This window comes from Panthera pardus, unplaced genomic scaffold, assembly GCF_024362965.1.
Source record: "Panthera pardus isolate Hobbes unplaced genomic scaffold, ASM2436296v1 HiC_scaffold_6, whole genome shotgun sequence".
NCBI lineage: Eukaryota > Metazoa > Chordata > Mammalia > Carnivora > Felidae > Panthera > Panthera pardus.
The window spans coordinates 124,239,841-124,252,973 of NW_026526991.1; the positions used below are offsets into that span (position 1 = coordinate 124,239,841).

A 13,133-nucleotide genomic window follows, 5' to 3' on the forward strand; every position below is an offset into this window, starting at 1 on the left:
TGATCTATTTTATTTTTAAATCTACACATCCATTTTGAGAGAGACAGAGCAGGCATAAGTGGGGTAGGGGCAGAGAGAAAGGGAGAGAGAGAGAGAGTCCCAAACAGGCTCTATGCTCAGTGCGGAGCCGGATGCGGGCTCGACCCCACAACCTTTAGATCATGACCTGAGCCAAAATCAAGAGTTGGACGCCCAACCAACTGAGCCACCCAGGTGCCCCTAAAATGTCAATTCAAAATTTATGTCATTTCCACACACACAAAACCTTTACATATTTCATTTTTGTGTTCTGCTTCCCTTTAAACTCTTTTTTTTTAAGTTCTTATTTATTTTGAGAGAGAGAGAGAGAGAACAGGGGAGGGGCAGAGAGAGAGGGGGAGAGAGAATCCCTAGCAGGCACCACACTGTCAGTGCAGAGCCCTACATAGGGCTTGAACTCACAAACTGCGAGATCATGACCTGAGCCAAGATCAAGGGTCAGACGCTCAACCGACTGAGCCACCCAGGCTCCACACAGTCCTCTGTATTTGGTCTTCTCTTCCGCCACTTGCTCCAGAAACTTGTGCTCTGTCTACAAATATGTTCACATCGTCTCTCAACTCCCTCCCTCCAAGTGATTGTGGCCTATTTCCACCTTCTGGACACCGTAGGCTTCGTTTTGCTGGTTTTTGCTTTCATCCCCCGCCCACTTCTTGTAAGTCACTGCCTTTGTGCCTGACCGTCACCCACCCCTTGAAAGACCTCTTCTAAGATCACCAATGCCCTTTCGCTAAAGTCACTTCTGACCCAATGGATACCCCTTCTCTTTGTCCTGAAATCCTCTGCATCCATAGTTACTATTGTATTACGCACGATCTTCTTCCTTGTCCTACCTCCCTGGTAACCCCTCACTTTTTATTGTGTCCTCTGCACACGTGAGAATTCCTTAGGATTCCTCCATCAACCTCTTTTCTTCTTCCCCTGCACCAGGAGTCACAAATGGCAACCCCGAGCGTATTCTGGCTTCCAGGTGCGTTCTGCCTGGCCTACAGAGTCTTGAGGTCGTTTGTTTTCACAGAAGTCAACACTTGCAAATTAGGAGATTTTACATAAAATCTGGACTTCCAGTCTGTCTTGAGAAACCACGATTCGTATCAACTACAGAATAAGGATGAAAGAAAGAAGAGCGTCAAACAGACACAAATGACCCTTTGATAGCAAAGTAATAATGAACGACTGGCTTCCTCCGTCACGTAGGAAACATGAAGAGATATTCTCTGGGCAGATTTTGAGGATTCGTGCCGATAACCGCAGATATTACCAAGTTCAGTCCTATCAGTCTTCTGTTCTCATCCTTGTCAGACTTTACCCACATCTTCAGAGCCCTGGTTATTCGTCCTATCTTCTATAATTCCCTCGTCTTATTTCAAAAAGGATTTGATTCCGAGGCCTTTAGTTTACCTTCCTCTGAATACTGAATTTACCTAATAAAACCTGAACTCTGAAACAAGTAACAGAATAAAACGAGAGCTAACGTCAATCTTAGCTTTCAAATTCTGATGTGGCCGCGCTGCCTAGCTGGTCCACGAAGTAGAGGATATTGCTTTGCTTTACCCCAAAGGCTTTCCTTGTTCTTAATATTAGAGGGGATAAAGTCTCCATGGGGAAGAATATAGGAAAAGAAAGTGTATAAAGGTGGAAGGGTAGAAAAATCTGCGTGAGAAAAGTCATTTTCACTCACTCTTCTTTCTCCTCCCTTGTACACTTTACAAAAATATCTCTTTGGCAGTAACTAACCCTAAACTTCTACTTCCTGACGTTGACACTTCAATTTCCATCACCTCGTATTCCAAGAACAACGTATATACGTCTCCCTGCTGCGGAAATGAAAAGTGAGAGTGGAAAGTATAAGACGACCTACCAGGAAAACAAAAACAAAAACAAAAACACGACCCCCCGTTTTAATGAACGAGCCGAGAGAAATGTCTCCTCCATATTTACTTCACTACCTTGAAATGCTGCCTAACATGCCATGATGTTTAAACTCCTAATAGCCCTGGGCTAACATTTGGAAAGGCTTATTTATATTTTGAAAATGGAAGTCCACACACACCACGCGGAGGATGAAATTCTGTCCCGCGGCAGCATAAATCACGGTTTTGTAAGCCGCGTTTCACTTCTTGCTTTGGTGCCTTGTTAACCCACTAAGCCAGGTTGCCAGGCAACCATGCCAGCTTTGCTGAATATAGATATTAACAGGTTTAGGTTACAAGGGGGGAAAAAATGGTGCAAATGAGCACAGATTTATCCTTCACCTGGAAATCTGGGGAAACAAGCAATCTTCACAAGCCGGTGTTTGAAACAAATGTATTTAATACCTTCTTGTTACACTCCAGCCTCTGCGATGGAGGCGCGACAGTTCGTTCCCGCCTCTGAGGTAACACCCCTGCCCACTGTGTTCCGAGAAACGTCCTTGCCCACTGCCACCATGACTTGCAATTCTGGGTTTAGAACACCGATCGTCTTTCTAGCAACTGACGGAATTTCAATCTCATTTTGATAAAGTCGCACGCTTATAATGTTCTCTAGGGGAAGGCTCTCTCCCAGGGAGCATTCTGCTCTTTACTGTTGGCGCTGGGTAGGACAGATGTAACTGTCCCCATCGGTCAGGGGAGAAGCCCGTCTTCGTGACGATATGGTGTTGGCGCCACAACTGGTCGAGGGCAGAGCCGGGATGTGCCCCCAGCGGACAGCCGGCCCCAACAGGCAGTCCCTCTGACATGTCTCAGGATTTTCTTTTTTTTTTTTTTTTTCCAGATTATTGAGAAAGTGGCAGAAAGTGAAGATAGTCTTGTGAGCTGTTACAGCTTCTAAGACTTCGGTACGGGCTCTCCTGCAAAGAGGCAAGTCTGTCAGCAGAGACGTGTGGCCCTGAGATGTGTTTTCTTCTTCTTTTTTCTTTTTTCTCCCTCGCTCCAACATTTCTCACATCCCTGCTTTTCCGCCTGTACTCCCGAACAGACTTTACAACAAAACAGAAATAAAAATAAGCTCTCTCTGATCCCTTTTCTCTGGAGGCAACACGAGGGGCCAACAAGGCTCTCGCTTGAATCCCTTCACTGGGACTTCCGCTGCGGGACTAATGACCCCCAGAACGACCCCACAGAGCTTCCGAGTTTAAAGGACACCCGCCTGGGGCGCCTGGCTGGCTCGGTCGGTTGAGCATCCGACTCCGCTTCAGCTCAGGTCATGATCTCATGGTTTGTGGGTTCAAGCCCCGCATCGGGCTCTGCGCGGACAGTGTAGAGCCTGCTTGGGATTCTGTCTCTCCCTCTCTCTCTGCCCCTCCCCTGCTTGCGCTCTCTCTCTCTCTCTCAATAAATAAAAATAAACTTAAAAAGAAAAGAAAAGAAAGGACACCTGCTTATAGATACGGACCTGTAGGAGAGCTCTGCGGAGAAAGCAGGCTAGATATGCTTAGCCCAGATTGCACCAGGCTGCAATCTGCCTGCAAGTCTAGAAAAGTCCACCCCCACCTGTCACTCACATTTAAAAATATGTGCTCTCACTGCTATTGCTGCTGCCGCCGTTCACGTGGGCAAAGCACTAAGATGGCTCCAGGCCGACCAGGCGACCCAGGCTGCCAAGGCGCAGGTCCTGTGGATCGCTGGGACCGGGCCCCAGAGGCCGGTCAGCGCTGACTCGCCGAGGAGTGGTTCCACTTTGATTTCTCTTGTGTCAAGCCGGGACGCCTGACGGCGGTAATTTTGAGACAAGTGTGGCAGTGCTCTTTCTCCCTCCTGCTTCGATAGGTTGGTGACGTTTCCACTCCCAGCCCTGCCGCAGGCTAGGCTAATTTCAGTCAGAATGCCTCCCCTGGGTTATTTTCTGGGGCCCCAGGAAGTGTGAGGTATGTGCATCTTCTCCCACATTGCGGGGAGGTGCCCTGGATTTACCCGGAGAGGCTTGTTCAACCAGGTGGGAGCGACGCGAGGACGCTTCCGTCCGCCTTCCAGCGCTTTCCTTCCTGCTACCAAAGACAGCTTGAGGCAGCCCATTTCGCTCCCCTGGCTTGACTTGGGAAGTTAATAAGATCATAAGCTGAAGACCTAAGAACTGGCAAACCGTGCCAAGACGAACATCTCAGACTCCCCCGGGGAGAGAAATACTCGCTTGCCCTCCTGAATAGGAGTCTCTCTTTTTGAAAGCAGTGGGATCTCCCTCCACGTTATGATAGTTTCCCTCTCACCTCGATATTGTGGCCGACTGCAAATTAAAACAGTGCTCTTTCCTGGCTTATCTGCTTGGCTTGGCATTAGTCCTTAGGAGAAATCTGGTCTCTCTTTCTTCCCCAGGGAATTCTAAATACTCTGTGGGGTTTTCTCCCCCCCCCCAGAAGTCATCGGTGATGATAAAAACGAACAGATTTCGACGGCATTTAAAACGGGTTAGTTATCGAAGACGTAATCAACACCTGGACTTTTGACATTTATTGCGGTATGTTCTGTGAGGGTTTTTATTTATTTATTTTTATTCGAAAAATTTTTTAATGTTTAGTCGTTCTTGAGAGAGAGAAACGAGAGTGCGAGTTGGGGAGGGGCAGAGAGGGAGACAGAGAACCCGAGGCAGGCTCCAGGCTCTGAGCTGTCAGCGCAGAGCCCGATGCGGGGCTCGAACCCACAAGCTGTGAGACCGTGACCTGAGCAGAAGTCGGACGCTCAACCGACCGAGCCACCCAGGCAGCCCCTGTTCTGTTAGGTTTCATGACATAAATGCAGACTTACTTTACACAAGGGCTGCGCATATACGTGGGGAGAGTAATTCTGATGATCTCTGTCCTTTCCCGCGACCTCTGCGCATAAGACTTGGTTTTAAACTTGGTTCAGAAGTAGCAGCAATTTCATTTCAGGGGTGTGGGTGTCCGCTTGTTAGCTGCTCAGCAGGAACAGAAGCACGGATGTGGCACGGATGCTCATGTGTTCAGAGCGCTAGAGGTTCTATCTGTGGAAATGGTGGGGAACGGGGCCAGAACCTTCGACTGAAACTCGATGCAGACATGCCTCGGGGCCAGGCTGGGAATTCTAGATCGGCACCAGAGGTGATTTTAAGTAGCCTGGCTTGTCTCACTGTTCTTGTGACATCTCTGGTCTCCAGGACATACGCTCCTTGGACTCTTAGGATTAATCCTTACAAGCACCATGTGAGGTGGGTGTCACGATCCCCCATTTTGCAGGAAGAGAAAGGGATCCTTGAGAAGATCAGTTAGCCTTCCCAGAGTCACAAAGCTGATGCGTCCCTGCCGGATGCCACAGGTGTATGCCCCCTCCCCTCCTCCTTGGGTTTGAGAACACTCACAGCAGAGTCTGTTGCGGGGACAGCGGGGACCTTCCCAGTCTTCCCCGCCACTGCTCTCCTCTTTACTCATCCATTCATACTCCATGGGAAACTGAGAGTGACCACGGAATTTGCTGTCCAAACGACAACACTTTTGGAAACAGAAGTCACTAGTCATCATTGTTGTGAGGCAACAGGCATGATTTGGGACTTCTGCACACCCTCATCTGACCAAATCCCTGAAACGGGGTTAATACTTACTTAGCAACTTAATTTGAAATTGTCCACAGTGGAGTCTCTCCGACCTTCTCCCCCCAAAGGCGGCATCCCTGAATATGTCACCATCTAATTGCTGAGAGGGGACGCCCCCCCCCCCACAGTCCACTCAGCAGTCTTCCCAGGTCAGAAGTACCCAACCCATCCTTATTTTCCTTCTGCTGTCCCTTCCGTCTCTGTAGAAGGAGGGCTGCCTTGCCCGCCCTTCTCCTGAGGCGGTGGGGTTGCCCGGCTGAAAGGTCTCTGGTCTCTGCTGGTCCAGGCAGCTAATGCCCACCGGGCTGTCAAGTAAGGGCTGTAAGAGCAAAACCTCCAACGGGGCACAGACTCAGACTCCTCTGAGCATATTGTGATTTGATCACCCACTGCAAATGGTGTCATCTCTTGATTTCAGGGCACGATTCACAACTGGTCCTCCCCTGCCTGGGCTCTACGTGCCTCAGATGTGGTATCTAACATGAACTAGGACACAGATCAACACCTTCTCCCAAGAAATGTCACCCTTCTTATTGGTCTGGATTTGGTGCTTTCAAGTTCACATTTATTTATTTATTTATTTATTATTTTTGAGAGAGAGAGAGAGAGAGAGGTCACATGAGCAGGGAAGGGGCAAAGGGAGAGGGAAAGAAAGAATCTCAAACAGACTGCAGGTTCAGCGTGACGCCCCATGCGGGGCTCAATCTCATGACCGTGAGATCATGACCCGAGCCAACATCAAGAGTCAGACGCTTAACTGACTGAGGCACCCAGGCACCCCTAAAGTTTAGATTTTAATGGTATCTTTCATGCACCTGCTTGAGTCCTCTCTGTTTTTAAACCCTCACCAAATAGAAAAAGGAAATAGTTCAGCATATCACTATGTGATTCGGGGGTAATTATTTGATTTTCCTTACCCGTATTTCATCGACCTCCAGGCCTTGATCTTCAGACCCAGGAACACCCAGGCAGAGAGCCAGCCCCAAAGGGAAACCTATGTGAAGCTTTTGCATGTAGTGGAGTTGAATCTCTCCCTTACACTCAGACATTAGCTCAGCAAGAACCCTGGAAGAGAAGTTCCACCAGCTGGATGCTCACTGTAGCTCTAAGACCACAGTTCAAACACAAGACAAAGAAGCCGGGGATGAGGGGTGACAGAGGGCCCTGCCTGCAATTCTAGACCCCTCGGTCGTCTTCTCTGGGAAGGGAATCAGTTGCGTTCAAGAAGGCTTAACTTTCTCAACGGACAGAGAGGAATCCGTAAAGGGTTTGGTCTGCTGGAGAATGGATGGAAATCTGGGTTTAAGGGAACTTACTGAACAGGAGAAATATTTGGAATGACTTGGAGAGGAGAAAGTTTGGAATTGCACTCAGTACAGGGGCTGCTACAGAGTCTAGGAGATTCAAGGCAAGAGATCCCTGAATCAGTGCTATAGCCACGGGATTGGAAAGAAAAGGATGAAGGGAACAAAGTGGAATTTAACAAATTACTTGTGAGTGCTGGCACGATGATAAGTACTTCATGTACATTATTTTAAAAACATTCCTACCAGGAAAGTTTTATTATCCCCATTTTACAGATGAATAAACTAAACCTCAGAGGTCACTAATATCAAGGTCCAACAGCTGGTGCAAGAAACAAGATTTAAAGTCAGAATTTCCCTCTAAAGTAGAATATAATCTGTCAACAATGCTGTGAGCTTGGGTAGATGAGGGAATGTCACCAGGAACAGAAACAAGAAACAGGAAAGCAGAGGATAGGCATTAGTTTGGAGACAGGGAATGATGATTTGTTTCCTTTTAGATGTGTAAGTGCCTTTTAGATGTGTAAGTGAGAACTGCGATTATTTTAAAAGGTGCACATTTTAATATATAAAAAACACAATTACTAACAGCAATTTTCATATCAGTTACATATTTCTTAATGCTTTGTGGCTGGCTATATAAAGCTATATAAATGAGTATTTACTAAAGCCACCTGGCACAATCTCTCAGGTTTCCAAGTCTAGATGTAGACTTTATCTATTTATTTTTATTTATTTACTTTTTAGAGACAGAGAGAGAGCTCGAGCTGGGGAGAGGGGCAGAGGGAGGGAGGGAGGGAGGGAGGGAGGGAGGGAGGGAGGGAGAGAGAGAGAGAAAATGTTAGGCAGGCTCCCTACTTAGCACAGAGCCTGACTCAGGGTTTGATCCCATGAGCCTGGGATCATGACCTGAGCCAAAATCAAGAATCCATCACACAACAAACTGAGCCACGCAGGTACCCTGAGTCTATTCAGAAAAAAGAAAAGAAAAGAGAACAAAATTAAAAAATATATATATAGGAAGGACAAAAAAAAAAAAAAAAAAAACTGTCTCCACACATGAAATTCTGGAAGAACCTCAGCAGCTATGAGCAAAAGTAAATACTTTATCTGTATCACTAGACCCACTCTGATTTCCTGTCAGTTGTGAGCGAAGGTGAAAAATATTAAAATCTGCACAGGTGTTTGAAATAGGTATAATAAACCTAATGTATCCCAACAAGGAGAAAGAGGGGAGAAAACAACAATAGGGAAGTATTTCCGATGACAGCAGCATATGTTCAGAGCATAAAAAAGGAAAATATAAAATTGGATATTTTCAGAAACTGTTACTGAAAGACCAGTAGTCTAGATACTGCAGCGAAACTTATATATCTAATGAAGTGAAGCCAAGAAGAGATAAATCTCTGACAAAGTCATAATAACACCATTCAACTTTAAGTTCATCAAGACAGACATTAAGTATGTATCAGAGAGGTTAAAAAAAAACCCTCAGAAACTGGTGCAGCCACTCTGGAAAACAGTATGGAGGTTCCTCAAAAAACTAAAAATAGAACTACCCTACGACCCAGCAATTGCACTACTCGGCATTTATCCAAGGGATACAGGTGTGCTGTTTCGAAGGGAGACATGCACCCCCATGTTTATAGCAGCACTATCGACGGTGGCCAAAATATGCAAAGAGCCCAAATGTCCATCGATGGATGAATGGGTAAAGAAGATGTGGTATATATATAAAATGGAGTATTACTCGGCAATCAAAAAGAATGAAATCTTACCATTTGCAACTACATGGGTGGAACTGGAGGGTATTATGCTAAGTGAAATTAGTCAGAGAAAGACAAATATCATAGGACTTCACTTGTATGAGGACGTTAGGAAACAAAACAGATGAACATAAGGGAAGGGAAGCAAAAATAACATCAAAACAAGGAGGGGGACAAAACATAAGAGACTCTTAAATATGGAGAACAAACAGAGGGTTGTTGGAGGGGTTTGGGGAGGTGGGAGGGGCTAAGTGGGTAAAGGGCATTAAGGAAGCTACTCCTGAAATCATTGTTGCACTATAGGCTAACTTGGATGTAAATTTAAAAATTAATTAATTTAAAAAAAACTCAGAAGATTAGTGAATCCTTGACAACCTGAATAAGACATTTATATGGAAATAAGATGAAATATAGAGTCAACTGACCAAGGAGGGGAGATAGAGTTTCTTGCTGGAGGACAGATAGCTTTTCCACGTCAGAAACCTATTAGGGTGCTATCCTATTTGTAGTATATTTTATTTTCATGTTCGTCTTTTAGCTAACTTCTAGTCACATGTATTTTATAAGATAATAACAGTGCATTCTTAATGCATTTCCTAGGAGCATCTCTATCAAGAAATAGACAGCAGACCTCAAAGTTCTGAGTTCTACACTTGATCTTAGCCAAAAGGCCGAGAATTGATCAAAGTTCTGAGTTCTTACTTAATCTCTAGCACTCTGTTAGGAGAATATAATTCATTTATGTCCTTTATAGCCTGCCTTCATTTTTTTACATAAATTTTATTTTTGCTTTTTATGGTACAAAGTAAAAAAACAGAAAAGCAGCTAATGAAATATACTACATACTATATAGAAATAATAATTTTAAAGGGGATCACAGGTTTGGGATGTCAGAAACTTGAGTGTGATTGATTTCAGCTCTTGAGAATTAAAAGAACGACAAGGGAGTTTGCTCAGTGACTGGATCCTAAGTCAGGTCTTTTATTTCTGTATTTTCAGGGCAGAGCAACTTTTCAACAAAGTAGGTCAGTCTGGCATAAAGTCACATCTACAGCCTTAAGGGGTCCATACAGCTTTAATGAACAAATGCCCACATGACCATGTCTCAAAACCCAGACTTCTGAAAGAATTTTTTATAGTCAAAGAATATGTGGAGATTCCACAATAAAGTTTCATGTTGTGTACTTAACTGTATCCTAACAAAAAGTAAAAATTGTTACTGGGAGGGGCGCTTGGGTGGCTCAGTCGGTTAAGCGTCCAACTCTTGATTTCAGCTCAGGTCATGATCTCCCAGTTCATGAATTTGAGCCCTGCATCCGGCTCTGCACTGACAGAGCAGAGCCTGCTTGGGGATTCTCTCTCCCTCCCTTTCTCCCCCTCCCCTGCTCGTGCGCTCTCTCTCTCTCTCTCTCTCTCTCTCTCTCTCTCTCAAAATAAACAAATAAACTTTAAAAATTTTATTAAAAAACTGTCATTGGGAAAGCTGTGTTCCATAGATCTGAATCCTTGTTCCTAAATATTCTTTCTTTTTTTTAAAGTTTTTTAAATGTTCATTCATTTTTGAGACACACAGAGGGAGCGTGAGTGGTGGAGGGGCAGAGAGAGAGGGAGACACAGAATCTGAAGCAGGCTCCAGGCCCTGAGCTGTCAGCACATAGCCTGATGCGGAACTCAAACTCACAAACTGGGAGATCATGACCTGAGCTGAAATCAGATGCTTAACCCGCTGAGCCACCCAGGCACCCCTAAATATTCTTTCTTGATACTATCTTTTTTTTATGTTTATTTATTTTTGACAGAGAGAGACAGACAGAGCTTGAGCGAGGGAGGGGCAGAGAGAGAGGGAGACACACAATCCGAAGCAGGCTCCAGGCTCTGAGCTGTCAGCACAGAGCCTGACGCGGGGCTTGAACTCACAGACCGCGAGATCATGACCTGAGCCGAAATCGGACGTTCAATCGACTGAGCCACCCAGGCGCCCCTCTTGATACTATCTTTAACATTACTTTAAAATTTGTTCTAATTTCTGTTACTCCAAAAGCATCATTAATTATGCTTATTTGTAAAACTCTCAACAACATTAAAAAATAAACAAACTTCTGAACTCTAAAGGGCCATAACACTTTTTGGGTAAACTACAGTGTGTTATGCTAAGTGAAATAAGTGAGTCAGAGAAAGACAAATATCATATGATTTCACTCATATGTGGAAATTTAAGATACAAAACAGATGAACATAAGGGAAGGGAAGCAAAAATAAGATAAAAACAGAGAGGGAGACAAACCATAAGAGACTCATATCCAGAGAACAAACTGAGGGCTGCTGGCTGGGTGTTGGGTGGGGGGGATGGGCTCAATGGGTGATGGGCAAGACGGAGGGCACTTGTTGGGGTGAGCCCTGGGTGTTGTACGTAAGTGATGAATCACTAACATTCTATTCCTGTAATCATTATTATACTGTATGTTAACTAACGGATTTAAATTAAAAAAATAAATTTAAAAAAAGGAAATAAAGAACCAAAGGGGGAAAAAAAGGGCCATAACACGTTCTGTCAAGCATGAATGTGCCATGATAATCCGTTCCCTCCCCTTTCTTTGTGCTGTCTGTAACCTTTATTTGGCAAGTGTGGTGAGTGCTGTCCTAGGAAGCCTCTGCATACCTCCAGTCTCTGAGATTTGAATAGAGGCATTGAGATCTGCCCTGGAATCCCCAGTGAAACAGTTACCAAAGAAATGCAAGTGTATACAGGAGGCACAAAGCAATTTTAAGAAGGTCCCTGCAGCCCAGCCATGCTAGCACACTCCAGGTACGTTCCTGCCTCAGGACCTTTGTACCTGAACGTTCCTTTGCTGGGAATACTTGGTGCCTACATTTCCACACGGCTGGTTCTGTTACCTTCTTGAAGTATTTGCTCAAATAGTTTGACCAAGGAATTGGCAACCCTCCCCCCCCCCCAATTCCTGGCACTTTCTAAGCCAGTCCCTGCTCTAGTTTATTCACCACATTGCGCAGTGCTTATGTGTTTGCTTTTTGTCTGTCTCCTTTCACTAAAATGTGAGCTCAGGGCAGACGGGGATTTTTGAGTATCTTATTCACTGCTGTTTCCTCAGTGCTGAGAATATCACAGAAGAGGCGTCCAGTAAATTTTTGTGGAATGATCGTCGAACCCGCACAGCAAAAGGACCTGCTAACCCTCACATCTCAAGAGAAGCAGGTAGTTGCTGTTCTTACTTATTTTAGAGCCAGGGAAACTCTCGGGAACGATAGGAGCAGGTGCCCAGGTAACACACTGCCTTAGAGGGTGCCCCACAAAAAGAAAGTGGCGTTTCCCTCCGGATTGTGATATTCGGCAATACGTGTTCGTGTTTACCAGACGGGGCAAGGCATATCTAAGGAATACTCAAGACGAACCAGGGGGAGAGAGATGGAAGACCCACTCTCTCCAAAGAGAGGTTCCCTGTGTGGTTTCAGATGAGATGAATCATTTTATTCTTCTCTTGACTTCAAGTCTAAATAAATGCTCGAATGGAAAGTGGCCAATGGCAAAGGTAGGACTACCAGATACATTTCCCTCCACATAGCCAAAAAACTCAGAGAAATGTCATCCAATGCCTAAAACAAGCACACTGATTAAATCCGAAGCGAAGGTCAACATTCAAAGGTGTCTGTCTGTGCCCTATATTTAAAATAAGTCATTTCATAACACCAATGAACAGTCAGTGTTGGTTCACTGCACAATCAACGCACACGAACCAAATTACTATATTCTCTGTATGTAACAGTAATTCAACTCCTAAACTTTGCTTCTGACAAGCCCGGGTACAGACATTTATACAGTGACATTTATACATTTATACAGTGGAATAGACAGTGAAAACTGTAACCTAAAAAAATACAAGTATCCCGACTCTATTAAAATATCAGTTTTTACATTTTTAGCCAACAACTTGAACTTTTAACAAAATACTGGCATAACTGAGTCTGAAGGAAACCAGACGCGATGGTGATCGAAGCTTATAAAATGGTTCGAGTTTTGCCCTCACAGCAGAAACACCCCATTAGGCAGACACTGCTTTGGGAGAATTAATCTTTTAGAAGGGATTAATCGGATGAGGGAGGGGATATACTTTTGCAACTACTCCTTTCTTCGGTGTTTATGTACTGGGAGAAAGTGGCAGAGACCCAACTGGAAATCAGAATTAGCTGCTGGAGACATCCTTACAGAGTGGGAAAGAAACTCACTGAATAGGCCACGAGTCTGTGACTCATACCCCTTGGTTATACTGGGATGAGACGAAAAACCAACAGCGGCAAGAGTATTGAGACAAAGAATACCAATATTAATTTCTGAAAATGAACAACTCGCAAAAAATGTTGCCAGTTGTTTGAAATAATTGGGGGAATTGTGTTTCAAACTAAGATACATCTCTTTTCCTTAAGTAGTATACAGAACGACCGTCAAGAAAAGCAATCAGTCGGGGTACCCGGGTGGCTCAGT

The 13,133-nt window shown here is 44.7% G+C and overlaps 1 protein-coding gene and 1 long non-coding RNA gene across 9 annotated transcripts in view; one reads left to right on the plus strand and one right to left on the minus strand.

Annotated features, from left to right (window-relative positions):
• CACNB2 (calcium voltage-gated channel auxiliary subunit beta 2) overlaps positions 1 to 13,133 on the minus strand; it is a 386,015-nt gene that overhangs the window by 219,386 nt on the left and 153,496 nt on the right. The window lies entirely within an intron of this gene.
• On the plus strand, positions 3,583 to 11,849 carry LOC128775048 (uncharacterized). Its single transcript, XR_008419638.1, has 3 exons — positions 3,583 to 3,791; positions 4,335 to 4,476; positions 11,746 to 11,849. It is a non-coding gene; the product is annotated as an uncharacterized LOC128775048 (long non-coding RNA).